Source organism: Camelus dromedarius, unplaced genomic scaffold, assembly GCF_036321535.1.
Source record: "Camelus dromedarius isolate mCamDro1 unplaced genomic scaffold, mCamDro1.pat HAP1_SCAFFOLD_176, whole genome shotgun sequence".
NCBI lineage: Eukaryota > Metazoa > Chordata > Mammalia > Artiodactyla > Camelidae > Camelus > Camelus dromedarius.
In genome coordinates, this window is record NW_026989746.1 from 1,059,213 (window position 1) to 1,077,360 (window position 18,148).

The window sequence follows — 18,148 nt, forward strand, 5'->3', positions numbered from 1 at the left end:
GTGGAGAGACGTTCGTTCATCTAGCACCAAGGGAACGGGTTGCAGGAGACACTTTTTCTCTGCTTTCTCAGTCTGTTTCCTAGTGCCGGTTTGATGTTCCTGCAGTTTTCACTGTCAAACCGTGTTGGAGCTAGTACCACCCCATATATATGTATGGAATGGAGTTTGCAACTGAAAAGAAACTTTGTGTTCCCAACAAGCTAGGTGAAGGACGGCTTTCACACACACTTATCTCTCAGAACAGAGCAAGTGGAGAGACGTTCGTTCATCTAGCATTAAGGGAACGGGTTGCAGGAGACACTTTATCTCTGCTTTCTCAGTCTGTTTCCTAGTGCCGGTTTGAAGTTCCTGCAGTTTTCACTGTAAAACCGAGTTGGAGCTTCTACCTCCCCATATATGTGTATGGAATGGAGTTGGCAACTGAAAAGAAACTTTGTGTTCCCAAAAAGCTAGGTGAAGTACGGCTTTCACACACACTTATCTCTCAGAACAGAGCAAGTGGAGAGACGTTCGTTCATCTAGCACCAAGGGAACGGGTTGCAGGAGACACTTTTTCTCTGCTTTCTCAGTCTGTTTCCTAGTGCCGGTTTGAAGTTCCTGCAGTTTTCACTGTCAAACCGAGTTGGAGCTAGTACCTCCCCATATATATGTAAGGAATGGAGTTTGCAACTGAAAAGAAACTTTGTGTTCCCAACAAGCTAGGTGAAGGACGGCTTTCACACACACTTATCTCTCAGAACTGAGCAAGTGGAGAGACGTTCGTTCATCTAGCACCAAGGGAAAGGGTTGCAGGAGACACTTTTTCTCTTCTTCCTCAGTCTGTTTCCTAGTGCCGGTTTGAAGTTCCTGCAGTTTTCAGTGTAAAACAGAGTTGGAGCTTGTACCTCCCCATATATATGTATGGAATGGAGTTTGCAACTGAAAAGAAACTTTGTGTTCCCAACAAGCTAGGTGAAGGACGGCTTTCACACACAATTATCTCTCAGAACTTAGCAAGTGGAGAGACGTTCGTTCATCTAGCACCAAGGGAACGGGTTGCAGGAAACACTTTTTCTCTGCTTTCTCAGTCTGATTCCTAGTGCCGGTTTGAAGTTCCTGCAGTTTTCACTGTAAAACCGAGTTGGAGATACTACCTCCCCATATATATGTATGGAATGGAGTTTGCAACTGAAAAGAAACTTTGTGTTCCCAACAAGCTAGGTGAAGTACGGCTTTCACACACACTTATCTCTCAGAACAGAGCAAGTGGAGAGACGTTCGTTCATCTAGCACCAAGGGAACGGGTTGCAGGAGACACTTTTTCTCTGCTTTCTCAGTCTGTTTCCTAGTGCCGGTTTGAAGTTCCTGCAGTTTTCACTGTCAAACCGAGTTGGAGCTAGTACCTCCCCATATATATGTAAGGAATGGAGTTTGCAACTGAAAAGAAACTTTGTGTTCCCAACAAGCTAGGTGAAGGACGGCTTTCACACACACTTATCTCTCAGAACTGAGCAAGTGGAGAGACGTTCGTTCATCTAGCACCAAGGGAAAGGGTTGCAGGAGACACTTTTTCTCTTCTTCCTCAGTCTGTTTCCTAGTGCCGGTTTGAAGTTCCTGCAGTTTTCAGTGTAAAACAGAGTTGGAGCTTGTACCTCCCCATATATATGTATGGAATGGAGTTTGCAACTGAAAAGAAACTTTGTGTTCCCAACAAGCTAGGTGAAGGACGGCTTTCACACACAATTATCTCTCAGAACTTAGCAAGTGGAGAGACGTTCGTTCATCTAGCACCAAGGGAACGGGTTGCAGGAAACACTTTTTCTCTGCTTTCTCAGTCTGATTCCTAGTGCCGGTTTGAAGTTCCTGCAGTTTTCACTGTAAAACCGAGTTGGAGATACTACCTCCCCATATATATGTATGGAATGGAGTTTGCAACTGAAAAGAAACTTTGTGTTCCCAACAAGCTAGGTGAAGGACGGCTTTCACACACACTTATCTCTCAGAACTGAGCGTGTACAGAGACGTTCGTACATCTAGCACCAAGGGAACGGGTTGCAGGAGACACTTTACTCTGTTTTCTCAGTCTGTTTCCTGGTGCCGGTTTGAAGTTCCTGCAGTTTTCACTGTAAAACCGAGTTGGAGCTAGTAACTCCCCATATATATGTAAGGAATGGAGTTTGCAACTGAAAAGAAACTTTGTGTTCCCAACAAGCTAGGTGAAGGACGGCTTCCACACACACTTATCTCTCAGAACTGAGCAAGTGGAGAGACGTTCGTTCATCTAGCACCAAGGGAACGGTTTGCAAGAGACACTTTTTCTCTGCTTTCTCAGTCTGTTTCCTAGTGCCGGTTTGAAGTTCCTGCAGTTTTCACTGTAAAACCGAGTTGGAGCTAGTACCTCCCCATATATATGTATGGAATGGAGTTTGCAACTGAAAAGAAACTTTGTGTTCCCAACAAGCTAGGTGAAGGACGGCTTTCACACACACTTATCTCTCAGAACTGAGCAAGTGGAGAGACGTTCGTTCATCTAGCACCAAGGGAACGGGTTGCAGGAGACACTTTTTCTCTGCTTTCTCAGTCTTTTTCCTAGTGCCGGTTTGAAGTTCCTGCAGTTTTCACTGTAAAACCGAGTTGGAGCTTCTACCTCCCCATATATATGTATGCAATGGAGTTTGCAACTGAAAAGAAACTTTGTGTTCCCAACAAGCTATGTGAAGGACGGCTTTCACACACACTTATCTCTCAGAACTGAGCAAGTGGAGAGACGTTCGTTCATCTAGCACCAAGGGAACGGGTTGCAGGAGACACTTTTTCTCTGCTTTCTCAGTCTGATTCCTAGTGCCGGTTTGAAGTTCCTGCAGTTTTCACTGTAAAACCGAGTTGGAGATACTACCTCCCCATATATATGTATGGAATGGAGTTTGCAACTGAAAAGAAACTTTGTGTTCCCAACAAGCTAGGTGAAGGACGGCTTTCACACACACTTATCTCTCAGAACTGAGCGTGTACAGAGACGTTCGTACATCTAGCACCAAGGGAACGGGTTGCAGGAGACACTTTACTCTGTTTTCTCAGTCTGTTTCCTGGTTCCGGTTTGAAGTTCCTGCAGTTTTCACTGTAAAACCGAGTTGGAGCTAGTAACTCCCCATATATATGTAAGGAATGGAGTTTGCAACTGAAAAGAAACTTTGTGTTCCCAACAAGCTAGGTGAAGGACGGCTTCAACACACACTTATCTCTCAGAACTGAGCAAGTGGAGAGACGTTCGTTCATCTAGCACCAAGGGAACGGGTTGCAGGAAACACTTTTTCTCTGCATTCTCAGTCTGTTTCCTAGTGCCGGTTTGATGTTCCTGCAGTTTTCACTGTCAAACCGAGTTGGAGCTAGTACCACCCCATATATATGTATGGAATGGAGTTTGCAACTGAAAAGAAACTTTGTGTTCCCAACAAGCTAGGTGAAGGACGGCTTTCACACACACTTATCTCTCAGAACTGAGCAAGTGGAGAGACGTTCCTTCATCTAGCACCAAGGGAACGGGTTGCAGGAGACACTTTTTCTCTGCTTTCTCAGTCTGTTTCCTAGTGCCGGTTTGAAGTTCCTGCAGTTTTCACTGTAAAACCGAGTTGGAGCTTCTACCTCCCCATATATATGTATGCAATGGAGTTTGCAACTGAAAAGAAACTTTGTGTTCCCAACAAGCTATGTGAAGGACGGCTTTCACACACACTTATCTCTCAGAACAGAGCAAGTGGAGAGACGTTCGTTCATCTAGCACCAAGGGAACGGGTTGCAGGAGACACTTTTTCTCTGCTTTCTCAGTCTGTTTCCTAGTGCCGGTTTGAAGTTCCTGCAGTTTTCACTGTAAAACCGAGTTGGAGCTTCTACCTCCCCATATATATGTATGCAATGGAGTTTGCAACTGAAAAGAAACTTTGTGTTCCCAACAAGCTATGTGAAGGACGGCTTTCACACACACTTATCTCTCAGAACAGAGCAAGTGGAGAGACGTTCGTTCATCTAGCACCAAGGGAACGGGTTGCAGGAGACACTTTTTCTCTGCTTTCTCAGTCTGTTTCCTAGTGCCGGTTTGAAGTTCCTGCAGTTTTCACTGTCAAACCGAGTTGGAGCTAGTACCTCCCCATATATATGTATGGAATGGAGTTTGCAACTGAAAAGAAACTTTGTGTTCCCAACAAGCTAGGTGAAGGACGGCTTTCACACACACTTATCTCTCAGAACTGAGCAAGTGGAGAGACGTTCGTTCATCTAGCACCAAGGGAAAGGGTTGCAGGAGACACTTTTTCTCTTCTTCCTCAGTCTGTTTCCTAGTGCCGGTTTGAAGTTCCTGCAGTTTTCACTGTAAAACCGAGTTGGAGCTTGTACCTCCCCATATATATGTATGGAATGGAGTTTGCAACTGAAAAGAAACTTTGTGTTCCCAACAAGCTAGGTGAAGGACGGCTTTCACACACACTTATCTCTCAGAACTTAGCAAGTGGAGAGACGTTCGTTCATCTAGCACCAAGGGAACGGGTTGCAGGAAACACTTTTTCTCTGCTTTCTCAGTCTGATTCCTAGTGCCGGTTTGAAGTTCCTGCAGTTTTCACTGTAAAACCGAGTTGGAGATACTACTTCCCCATATATATGTATGGAATAGAGTTTGCAACTGAAAAGAAACTTTGTGTTCCCAACAAGCTAGGTGAAGGACGGCTTTCACACACACTTATCTCTCAGAACTGAGCGTGTACAGAGACGTTCGTACGTCTTGCACCAAGGGAACGGGTTGCAGGAGACACTTTACTCTGTTTTCTCAGTCTGTTTCCTGGTGCCGGTTTGAAGTTCCTGCAGTTTTCACTGTAAAACCGAGTTGGAGCTAGTAACTCCCCATATATATGTAAGGAATGGAGTTTGCAACTGAAAAGAAACTTTGTGTTCCCAACAAGCTATGTGAAGGACGGCTTTCACACACACTTATCTCTCAGAACTGAGCAAGTGGAGAGACGTTCGTTCATCTAGCACCAAGGGAACGGGTTGCAGGAGACTCTTTTTCTCTGCATTCTCAGTCTGTTTCCTAGTGCCGGTTTGATGTTCCTGCAGTTTTCACTGTCAAACCGAGTTGGAGCTAGTACCACCCCATATATATATATGGAATGGAGTTTGCAACTGAAAAGAAACTTTGTGTTCCCAACAAGCTAGGTGAAGGACGGCTTTCACACACACTTATCTCTCAGAACTGAGCAAGTGGAGAGACGTTCCTTCATCTAGCACCAAGGGAACGGTTTGAAGGAGACACTTTTTCTCTGCATTCTCAGTCTGTTTCCTAGTGCCGGTTTGAAGTTCCTGCAGTTTTCACTGTAAAACCGAGTTGGAGCTTCTACCTCCCCATATATATGTATGGAATGGAGTTTGCAACTGAAAAGAAACTTTGTGTTCCCAACAAGCTAGATGAAGGACGGCTTTCACACACACTTATCTCTCAGAACTGAGCAAGTGGAGAGACGTTCGTTCATCTAGCACCAAGGGAACGGTTTGCAAGAGACACTTTTTCTCTGCTTTCTCAGTCTGTTTCCTAGTGCCGGTTTGAAGTTCCTGCAGTTTTCACTGTAAAACCGAGTTGGAGCTAGTACCTCCCCATATATATGTATGGAATGGAGTTTGCAACTGAAAAGAAACTTTGTGTTCCCAACAAGCTAGGTGAAGGACGGCTTTCACACACACTTATCTCTCAGAACTGAGCAAGTGGAGAGACGTTCGTTCATCTAGCACCAAGGGAACGGGTTGCAGGAGACACTTTTTCTCTGCTTTCTCAGTCTTTTTCCTAGTGCCGGTTTGAAGTTCCTGCAGTTTTCACTGTAAAACCGAGTTGGAGCTTCTACCTCCCCATATATATGTATGCAATGGAGTTTGCAACTGAAAAGAAACTTTGTGTTCCCAACAAGCTATGTGAAGGACGGCTTTCACACACACTTATCTCTCAGAACTGAGCAAGTGGAGAGACGTTCGTTCATCTAGCACCAAGGGAACGGGTTGCAGGAGACACTTTTTCTCTGCTTTCTCAGTCTGATTCCTAGTGCCGGTTTGAAGTTCCTGCAGTTTTCACTGTAAAACCGAGTTGGAGATACTACCTCCCCATATATATGTATGGAATGGAGTTTGCAACTGAAAAGAAACTTTGTGTTCCCAACAAGCTAGGTGAAGGACGGCTTTCACACACACTTATCTCTCAGAACTGAGCGTGTACAGAGACGTTCGTACATCTAGCACCAAGGGAACGGGTTGCAGGAGACACTTTACTCTGTTTTCTCAGTCTGTTTCCTGGTTCCGGTTTGAAGTTCCTGCAGTTTTCACTGTAAAACCGAGTTGGAGCTAGTAACTCCCCATATATATGTAAGGAATGGAGTTTGCAACTGAAAAGAAACTTTGTGTTCCCAACAAGCTAGGTGAAGGACGGCTTCAACACACACTTATCTCTCAGAACTGAGCAAGTGGAGAGACGTTCGTTCATCTAGCACCAAGGGAACGGGTTGCAGGAAACACTTTTTCTCTGCTTTCTCAGTCTGTTTCCTAGTGCCGGTTTGATGTTCCTGCAGTTTTCACTGTCAAACCGAGTTGGAGCTAGTACCACCCCATATATATGTATGGAATGGAGTTTGCAACTGAAAAGAAACTTTGTGTTCCCAACAAGCTAGGTGAAGGACGGCTTTCACACACACTTATCTCTCAGAACTGAGCAAGTGGAGAGACGTTCCTTCATCTAGCACCAAGGGAACGGGTTGCAGGAGACACTATTTCTCTGCTTTCTCAGTCTGTTTCCTAGTGCCGGTTTGAAGTTCCTGCAGTTTTCACTGTAAAACCGAGTTGGAGCTTCTACCTCCCCATATATATGTATGCAATGGAGTTTGCAACTGAAAAGAAACTTTGTGTTCCCAACAAGCTATGTGAAGGACGGCTTTCACACACACTTATGTCTCAGAACTGAGCAAGTGGAGAGACGTTCGTTCATCTAGCACCAAGGGAACGGGTTGCAGGAGACACTTTTTCTCTGCTTTCTCAGTCTGATTCCTAGTGCCGGTTTGAAGTTCCTGCAGTTTTCACTGTAAAACCGAGTTGGAGATACTACCTCCCCATATATATGTATGGAATGGAGTTTGCAACTGAAAAGAAACTTTGTGTTCCCAACAAGCTAGGTGAAGGACGGCTTTCACACACACTTATCTCTCAGAACTGAGCGTGTACAGAGACGTTCGTACATCTAGCACCAAGGGAACGGGTTGCAGGAGACACTATACTCTGTTTTCTCAGTCTTTTTCCTGGTGCCGGTTTGAAGTTCCTGCAGTTTTCACTGTAAAACCGAGTTGGAGCTAGTAACTCCCCATATATATGTAAGGAATGGAGTTTGCAACTGAAAAGAAACTTTGTGTTCCCAACAAGCTAGGTGAAGGACGGCTTCCACACACACTTATCTCTCAGAACTGAGCAAGTGGAGAGACGTTCGTTCATCTAGCACCAAGGGAACGGGTTGCAGGAGACACTTTTTCTCTGCTTTCTCAGTCTGTTTCCTAGTGCCGGTTTGATGTTCCTGCAGTTTTCACTGTCAAACCGAGTTGGAGCTAGTACCACCCCATATATATGTATGGAACGGAGTTTGCAACTGAAAAGAAACTTTGTGTTCCCAACAAGCTAGGTGAAGGACGGCTTTCACACACACTTATCTCTCAGAACAGAGCAAGTGGAGAGACGTTCCTTCATCTAGGACCAAGGGAACGGTTTGCAGGAGACACTTTTTCTCTGCTTTCTCAGTCTGTTTCCTAGTGCCGGTTTTAAGTTCCTGCAGTTTTCACTGTAAAACCGAGTTGGAGCTTCTACCTCCCCATATATATGTAAGGAATGGAGTTTGCAACTGAAAAGAAACTTTGTGTTCCCAACAAGCTAGGTGAAGGACGGCTTCAACACACACTTATCTCTCAGAACTGAGCAAGTGGAGAGACGTTCGTTCATCTAGCACCAAGGGAACGTGTTGCAGGAAACACTTTTTCTCTGCTTTCTCAGTCTGTTTCCTAGTGCCGGTTTGATGTTCCTGCAGTTTTCACTGTCAAACCGAGTTGGAGCTAGTACCACCCCATATATATGTATGGAATGGAGTTTGCAACTGAAAAGAAACTTTGTGTTCCCAACAAGCTAGGTGAAGGACGGCTTTCACACACACTTATCTCTCAGAACTGAGCAAGTGGAGAGACGTTCCTTCATCTAGCACCAAGGGAACGGGTTGCAGGAGACACTTTTTCTCTGCTTTCTCAGTCTGTTTCCTAGTGCCGGTTTGAAGTTCCTGCAGTTTTCACTGTAAAACCGAGTTGGAGCTTCTACCTCCCCATATATATGGATGGAATGGAGTTTGCAACTGAAAAGAAACTTTGTGTTCCCAACAAGCTAGATGAAGGACGGCTTTCACACACACTTATCTCTCAGAACTGAGCAAGTGGAGAGACGTTCGTTCATCTAGCACCAAGGGAACGGTTTGCAGGAGACACTTTTTCTCTGCTTTCTCAGTCTGTTTCCTAGTGCCGGTTAGAAGTTCCTGCAGTTTTCACTGTAAAACCGAGTTGGAGGTAGTACCTCCCCATATATATGTATGGATTGGAGTTTGCAACTGAAAAGAAACTTTGTGTTCCCAACAAGCTAGGTGAAGGACGGCTTTCACACACATTTATCTTTCAGAACTGAGCAAGTGGAGAGACGTTCGTTCATCTAGCACCAAGGGAACGGGTTGCAGGAGACACTTTTTCTCTGCTTTCTCAGTCTTTTTCCTAGTGCCTGTTTGAAGTTCCTGCAGTTTTCACTGTAAAACCGTGTTGGAGCTTGTACCTCCCCATATATATGTATGGAATGGAGTTTGCAACTGAAAAGAAACTTTGTGTTCCCAACAAGCTAGGTGAAGGACGGCTTTCACACACAATTATCTCTCAGAACTGAGCAAGTGGAGAGACGTTCGTTCATCTAGCACCAAGGGAACGGGTTGCAGGGGACACTTTTTCTCTGCTTTCTCAGTCTGTTTCCTAGTGCCGGTTTGAAGTTCCTGCAGTTTTCACTGTAAAACCGAGTTGGAGATTCTACCTCCCCATATATATGTATGGAATGGAGTTTGCAACTGAAAAGAAACTTTGTGTTCCCAACAAGCTAGGTGAAGGACGGCTTTAACACACAATTATCTCTCAGAACTGAGCAAGTGGAGAGACGTTCGTTCATCTAGCACCAAGGGAACGGGTTGCAGGGGACACTTTTTCTCTTCTTCCTCAGTCTGTTTCCTAGTGCCGGTTTGAAGTTCTTGCTGTTTTCACTGTAAAATCGAGTTGGAGCTTGTACCTCCCCATATATATGTATGGAATGGAGTTTGCAACTGAAAAGAAACTCTGTGTTCCCAACAAGCTAGGTGAAGGACGGCTTTCACACACACTTATCTCTCAGAACTGAGCAAGTGGAGAGACGTTCGTTCATCTAGCACCAAGGGAACGGGTTGCAGGAGACACTTTTTCTCTGCTTCCTCAGTCTGTTTCCTAGTGCCGGTTTGAAGTTCCTGCAGTTTTCACTCTAAAACCGTTTTGGAGCTTCTACCTCCCCATATATATGTATGGAATGGAGTTTGCAACTGAAAAGAAACTTTGTGTTCCCAACAAGCTAGGTGAAGGACGGCTTTCACACACACTTATCTCTCAGAACTGAGCAAGTGGAGAGACGTTCGTTCATCTAGCTCCAAGGAACGGGTTGCAGGGGACACTTTTTCTCTGCTTTCTCAGTCTGTTTCCTAGTGCCGGTTTGAAGTTCCTGCAGTTTTCACTGTCAAACCTAGTTGGAGCTAGAACCTCCCCATATATATGTATGGAATGGAGTTTGCAACTGAAAAGAACCTTTGTGTTCCCAACAAGCTAGGTGAAGTACGGCTTTCACACACACTTATCTCTCAGAACAGAGCAAGTGGAGAGACGTTCGTTCATCTAGCACCAAGGGAACGGGTTGCAGGAGACAATTTTTCTCTGCTTCTCAGTCTGTTTCCTAGTGCCGGTTTGAAGTTCCTGCAGTTTTCACTGTCAAACCGAGTTGGAGCTAGAACCTCCCTATATATATGTATGGAATGGAGTTTGCAACTGAAAAGAAACTTTGTGTTCCCAACAAGCTAGTTGAAGGACGGCTTTCACACACACTTATCTCTCAGAACTGAGCAAGTGGAGAGACGTTCGTTCATCTAGCACCAAGGGAACGGGTTGCAGGAGAAACTTTTTCTCTGCTTTCTCAGTCTGTTTCCTAGTGCCGGTTTGAAGTTCCTGCAGTTTTCACTGTCAAACCGAGTTGGAGCTAGTACCTCCCCATATATATGTATGGAATGGAGTTTGCAACTGAAAAGAAACTTTGTGTTCCCAACAAGCTAGGTGAAGGACGGCTTTCACACACACTTATCTCTCAGAACTGAGCAAGTGGAGAGACGTTCGTTCATCTAGCACCAAGGGAACGGGTTGCAGGAGACACTTTTTCTCTGCTTTCTCAGTCTGTTTCCTAGTGCCGGTTTTAAGTTCCTGCAGTTTTCACTGTAAAACCGAGTTGGAGCTTCTACCTCCCCATATATATGTATGGAATGGAGTTTGCAACTGAAAAGAAACTTTGTGTTCCCAACAAGCTAGGTGAAGGACGGCTTTCACACACACTTATCTCTCAGAACAGAGCAAGTGGAGAGACGTTCGTTCATCTAGCACCAAGGGAACGGGTTGCAGGAGACAATTTTTCTCTGCTTTCTCAGTCTGTTTCCTAGTGCCGGTTTGAAGTTCCTGCAGTTTTCACTGTAAAACCGAGTTGGAGCTTCTACCTCCCCATATATATGTATCGAATGGAGTTGGCAACTGAAAAGAAACTTTGTGTTCCCAAAAAGCTAGGTGAAGTACGGCTTTCACACACACTTATCTCTCAGAACAGAGCAAGTGGAGAGACGTTCGTTCATCTAGCACCAAGGGAACGGGTTGCAGGAGACACTTTTTCTCTGCTTTCTCAGTCTGTTTCCTAGTGCCGGTTTGAAGTTCCTGCAGTTTTCACTGTCAAACCGAGTTGGAGCTAGAACCTCCCCATATATATGTATGGAATGGAGTTTGCAACTGAAAAGAAACTTTGTGTTCCCAACAAGCTAGGTGAACGACGGCTTTCACACACACTTATCTCTCAGAACTGAGCAAGTGGAGAGACGTTCGTTCATCTAGCACCAAGGGAACGGTTTGCAGGAGACACTTTTTCTCTGCTTTCTCAGTCTGTTTCCTAGTGCCGGTTTGAAGTTCCTGCAGTTTTCACTGTAAAACCGAGTTGGAGCTAGTACCTCCCCATATATATGTATGGAATGGAGTTTGCAACTGAAAAGAAACTTTGTGTTCCCAACAAGCTAGGTGAAGGACGGCTTTCACACACACTTATCTCTCAGAACTGAGCAAGTGGAGAGACGTTCGTTCATCTAGCACCAAGGGAACGGGTTGAAGGAGACACTTTTTCTCTGCTTTCTCAGTCTTTTTCCTAGTGACGGTTTGAAGTTCCTGCAGTTTTCACTGTAAAACCGAGTTGGAGCTTCTACCTCCCCATATATATGTATGCAATGGAGTTTGCAACTGAAAAGAAACTTTGTGTTCCCAACAAGCTAGGTGAAGGACGGCTTTCACACACACTTATCTCTCAGAACTGAGCAAGTGGAGAGACGTTCGTTCATCTAGCACCAAGGGAACGGGTTGCAGGAGACACTTTTTCTCTGCTTTCTCAGTCTGTTTCCTAGTGCCGGTTTGAAGTTCCTGCAGTTTTCACTGTCAAACCGAGTTGGAGCTAGTACCTCCCCATATATATGTATGGAATGGAGTTTGCAACTGAAAAGAAACTTTGTGTTCCCAACAAGCTAGGTGAAGGACGGCTTTCACACACACTTATCTCTCAGAACTGAGCAAGTGGAGAGACGTTCGTTCATCTAGCACCAAGGGAAAGGGTTGCAGGAGACACTTTTTCTCTTCTTCCTCAGTCTGTTTCCTAGTGCCGGTTTGAAGTTCCTGCAGTTTTCACTGTAAAATCGAGTTGGAGCTTGTACCTCCCCATATATATGTATGGAATGGAGTTTGCAACGGAAAAGAAACTTTGTGTTCCCAACAAGCTAGTTGAAGGACGGCTTTCACACACACTTATCTCTCAGAACTGAGCTAGTGGAGAGACGTTCGTTCATCTAACACCAAGGGAACGGTTTGCAGGGGACACTTTTTCTCTGATTTCTCAGTCTGTTTCCTAGTGCCGGTTTGAAGTTCCTGCAGTTTTCTCTGTAAAACCGTTTTGGAGCTTCTACCTCCCCATATATATGTATGGAATGGAGTTTGCAACTGAAAAGAAACTTTGTGTTCCCAACAAGCTAGGTGAAGTACGGCTTTCACACACACTTATCTCTCAGAACTGAGCAAGTGGAGAGACGTTCGTTCATCTAGCACCAAGGGAACGGGTTGCAGGAGACACTTTTTCTCTGCTTTCTCAGTCTCTTTCCTAGTGCCGGTTTGAAGTTCCTGCAGTTTTCACTGTCAAACCGAGTTGGAGCTAGAACCTCCCCATATATATGTATGGAATGGAGTTTGCAACTGAAAAGAACCTTTGTGTTCCCAACAAGCTAGGTGAAGTACGGCTTTCACACACACTTATCTCTCAGAACTGAGCAAGTGGAGAGACGTTCGTTCATCTAGCACCAAGGGAACGGGTTGCAGGAGACACTTTTTCTCTGCTTTCTCAGTCTGTTTCCTAGTGCCGGTTTGAAGTTCCTGCAGTTTTCACTGTCAAACCGAGTTGGAGCTAGTACCTCCCCATATATATGTATGGAATGGAGTTTGCAACTGAAAAGAAACTTTGTGTTCCCAACAAGCTAGGTGAAGGACGGCTTTCACACACACTTATCTCTCAGAACTGAGCAAGTGGAGAGACGTTCGTTCATCTAGCACGAAGGGAACGGGTTGCAGGAGACACTTTTTCTCTGCTTTCTCAGTCTGTTTCCTAGTGCCGGTTTGAAGTTCCTGCAGTTTTCACTGTCAAACCGAGTTGGAGCTAGAACCTCCCCATATATATGTATGGAATGGAGTTTGCAACTGAAAAGAAACTTTGTGTTCCCAACAAGCTAGGTGAAGAACGGCTTTCACACACACTTATCTCTCAGAACTGAGCAAGTGGAGAGACGTTCGTTCATCTAGCACCAAGGGAACGGGTTGCAGGAGACACTTTTTCTCTGCTTTCTCAGTCTGTTTCCTAGTGCCGGTTTGAAGTTCCTGCAGTTTTCACTGTCAGACCGAGTTGGAGCTAGTACCTCCCCATATATATGTATGGAATGGAGTTTGCAACTGAAAAGAAACTTTGTGTTCCCAACAATCTAGGTGAAGGACGGCTTTCACACACACTTATCTCTCAGAACTGAGCAATTGGAGAGACGTTCGTTCATCTACCACGAAGGGAACGGGTTGCAGGAGACACTTTTTCTCTGCTTTGTCAGTCTGTTTCCTAGTGCCGGTTTGAAGTTCCTGCAGTTTTCACTGTAAAACCGAGTTGGAGATACTACCTCCCCATATATATGTATGGAATGGAGTTTACAACTGAAAAGAAACTTTGTGTTCCCAACAAGCTAGGTGAAGGACGGCTTTCACACACACTTATCTCTCAGAACTGAGCAAGTGGAGAGACGTTCGTTCATCTAGCACCAAGGGAACGGGTTGCAGGAGACACTTTTTCTCTGCTTTCTCAGTCTCATTCCTAGTGCCGGTTTGAAGTTCCTGCAGTTTTCACTGTAAAACCGAGTTGGAGATACTACCTCCCCATATATATGTATGGAATGGAGTTTGCAACTGAAAAGAAACTTTGTGTTCCCAACAAGCTAGGTGAAGGACGGCTTTCACACACACTTATCTCTCAGAACTGAGCGTGTACAGAGACGTTCGTACATCTAGCACCAAGGGAACGGGTTGCAGGAGACACTTTACTCTGTTTTCTCAGTCTGTTTCCTGGTTCCGGTTTGAAGTTCCTGCAGTTTTCACTGTAAAACCGAGTTGGAGCTAGTAACTCCCCATATATATGTAAGGAATGGAGTTTGCAACTGAAAAGAAACTTTGTGTTCCCAACAAGCTAGGTGAAGGACGGCTTCAACACACACTTATCTCTCAGAACTGAGCAAGTGGAGAGACGTTCGTTCATCTAGCACCAAGGGAACGGGTTGCAGGAAACACTTTTTCTCTGCTTTCTCAGTCTGTTTCCTAGTGCCGGTTTGATGTTCCTGCAGTTTTCACTGTCAAACCGAGTTGGAGCTAGTACCACCCCATATATATGTATGGAATGGAGTTTGCAACTGAAAAGAAACTTTGTGTTCCCAACAAGCTAGGTGAAGGACGGCTTTCACACACACTTATCTCTCAGAACTGAGCAAGTGGAGAGACGTTCCTTCATCTAGCACCAAGGGAACGGTTTGCAGGAGACACTTTTTCTCTGCTTTCTCAGTCTGTTTCCTAGTGCCGGTTTGAAGTTCCTGCAGTTTTCACTGTAAAACCGAGTTGGAGCTTCTACCTCCCCATATATATGGATGGAATGGAGTTTGCAACTGAAAAGAAACTTTGTGTTCCCAACAAGCTAGATGAAGGACGGCTTTCACACACACTTATCTCTCAGAACTGAGCAAGTGGAGAGACGTTCGTTCATCTAGCACCAAGGGAACGGTTTGCAGGAGACACTTTTTCTCTGCTTTCTCAGTCTGTTTCCTAGTGCCGGTTAGAAGTTCCTGCAGTTTTCACTGTAAAACCGTGTTGGAGCTAGTACCTCCCCATATATATGTATGGATTGGAGTTTGCAACTGAAAAGAAACTTTGTGTTCCCAACAAGCTAGGTGAAGGACGGCTTTCACACACACTTATCTTTCAGAACTGAGCAAGTGGAGAGACGTTCGTTCATCTAGCACCAAGGGAACGGGTTGCAGGAGACACTTTTCCTCTGCTTCCTCAGTCTGTTTCCTAGTGCCTGTTTGAAGTTCCTGCAGTTTTCACTGTAAAACCGTGTTGGAGCTTGTACCTCCCCATATATATGTATGGAATGGAGTTTGCAACTGAAAAGAAACTTTGTGTTCCCAACAAGCTAGGTGAAGGACGGCTTCAACACACACTTATCTCTCAGAACTGAGCAAGTGGAGAGACGTTCGTTCATCTAGCACCAAGGGAACGGGTTGCAGGAAACACTTTTTCTCTGCTTTCTCAGTCTGTTTCCTAGTGCCGGTTTGATGTTCCTGCAGTTTTCACTGTCAAACCGAGTTGGAGCTAGTACCACCCCATATATATGTATGGAATGGAGTTTGCAACTGAAAAGAAACTTTGTGTTCCCAACAAGCTAGGTGAAGGACGGCTTTCACACACACTTATCTCTCAGAACTGAGCAAGTGGAGAGACGTTCCTTCATCTAGCACCAAGGGAACGGTTTGCAGGAGACACTTTTTCTCTGCTTTCTCAGTCTGTTTCCTAGTGCCGGTTTGAAGTTCCTGCAGTTTTCACTGTAAAACCGAGTTGGAGCTTCTACCTCCCCATATATATGGATGGAATGGAGTTTGCAACTGAAAAGAAACTTTGTGTTCCCAACAAGCTAGATGAAGGACGGCTTTCACACACACTTATCTCTCAGAACTGAGCAAGTGGAGAGACGTTCGTTCATCTAGCACCAAGGGAACGGTTTGCAGGAGACACTTTTTCTCTGCTTTCTCAGTCTGTTTCCTAGTGCCGGTTAGAAGTTCCTGCAGTTTTCACTGTAAAACCGTGTTGGAGCTAGTACCTCCCCATATATATGTATGGATTGGAGTTTGCAACTGAAAAGAAACTTTGTGTTCCCAACAAGCTAGGTGAAGGACGGCTTTCACACACACTTATCTTTCAGAACTGAGCAAGTGGAGAGACGTTCGTTCATCTAGCACCAAGGGAACGGGTTGCAGGAGACACTTTTCCTCTGCTTCCTCAGTCTGTTTCCTAGTGCCTGTTTGAAGTTCCTGCAGTTTTCACTGTAAAACCGTGTTGGAGCTTGTACCTCCCCATATATATGTATGGAATGGAGTTTGCAACTGAAAAGAAACTTTGTGTTCCCAACAAGCTAGGTGAAGGACGGCTTTCACACACAATTATCTCTCAGAACTGAGCAAGTGGAGAGACGTTCGTTCATCTAGCACCAAGGGAACGGGTTGCAGGGGACACTTTTTCTCTGCTTTCTCAGTCTGTTTCCTAGTGCCGGTTTGAAGTTCCTGCAGTTTTCACTGTAAAACCGAGTTGGAGATTCTACCTCCCCATATATATGTATGGAATGGAGTTTGCAACTGAAAAGAAACTTTGTGTTCCCAACAAGCTAGGTGAAGTACGGCTTTAACACACAATTATCTCTCAGAACTGAGCAAGTGGAGAGACGTTCGTTCATCTAGCACCAAGGGAACGGGTTGCAGGGGACACTTTTTCTCTGCTTTCTCAGTCTTTTTCCTAGTGCCGGTTTGAAGTTCCTGCAGTTTTCACTGTAAAACCGAGTTGGAGATTCTACCTCCTCATATATATATATGGAATGGAGTTTGCAACTGAAAAGAAACTCTGTGTTCCCAACAAGCTAGGTGAAGGACGGCTTTCACACACACTTATCTCTCAGAACTGAGCAAGTGGAGAGACGTTCGTTCATCTAGCACCAAGGGAACGGGTTGCAGGAGACACTTTTTCTCTGCTTCCTCAGTCTGTTTCCTAGTGCCGGTTTGAAGTTCCTGCAGTTTTCACTCTAAAACCGAGTTGGAGCTTCTACCTCCCCATATATATGTATGGAATGGAGTTTGCAACTGAAAAGAAACTTTGTGTTCCCAACAAGCTAGGTGAAGGACGGCTTTCACACACACTTATCTCTCAGAACTGAGCAAGTGGAGAGACGTTCGTTCATCTAGCACAAAGCGAACGGGTTGCAGGAGACACTTTTTCTCTGCTTTCTCAGTCTTTTTCCTAGTGACGGTTTGAAGTTCCTGCAGTTTTCACTGTAAAACCGAGTTGGAGCTTCTACCTCCCCATATATATGTATGCAATGGAGTTTGCAACTGAAAAGAAACTTTGTGTTCCCAACAAGATATGTGAAGGACGGCTTTCACACACACTTATCTCTCAGAACTGAGCAAGTGGAGAGACGTTCGTTCATCTAGCACCAAGGGAACGGGTTGCAGGAGACACTTTTTCTCTGCTTTCTCAGTCTGTTTCCTAGTGCCGGTTTGAAGTTCCTGCAGTTTTCACTGTAAAACCGAGTTGGAGCTAGTACCTCCCCATATATATGTATGGAATGGAGTTTGCAACTGAAAAGAAACTTTGTGTTCCCAACAAGCTAGGTGAAGGACGGCTTTCACACACACTTATCTCTCAGAACTGAGCAAGTGGAGAGACGTTCGTTCATCTAGCACCAAGGGAAAGGGTTGCAGGAGACACTTTTTCTCTTCTTCCTCAGTCTCTTTCCTAGTGCCGGTTTGAAGTTCCTGCAGTTTTCACTGTAAAATCGAGTTGGAGCTTGTACCTCCCCATATATATGTATGGAATGGAGTTGGCAACTGAAAAGAAACTTTGTGTTCCCAACAAGCTAGGTGAAGGACGGCTTTCACACACACTTATCTCTCAGAACTGAGCTAGTGGAGAGACGTTCGTTCATCTAACACCAAGGGAACGGTTTGCAGGGGACACTTTTTCTCTGATTTCTCAGTCTGTTTCCTAGTGCCGGTTTGAAGTTCCTGCAGTTTTCTCTGTAAAACCGTTTTGGAGCTTCTACCTCCCCATATATATGTATGGAATGGAGTTTGCAACTGAAAAGAAACTTTGTGTTCCCAACAAGCTAGGTGAAGCACGGCTTTCACACACACTTATCTCTCAGAACAGAGCAAGTGGAGAGACGTTCGTTCATCTAGCACCAAGGGAACGGGTTGCAGGAGACACTTTTTCTCTGCTTTCTCAGTCTCTTTCCTAGTGCCGGTTTGAAGTTCCTGCAGTTTTCACTCTCAAACCGAGTTGGAGCTAGAACCTCCCCATATATATGTATGGAATGGAGTTTGCAACTGAAAAGAACCTTTGTGTTCCCAACAAGCTAGGTGAAGTACGGCTTTCACACACAC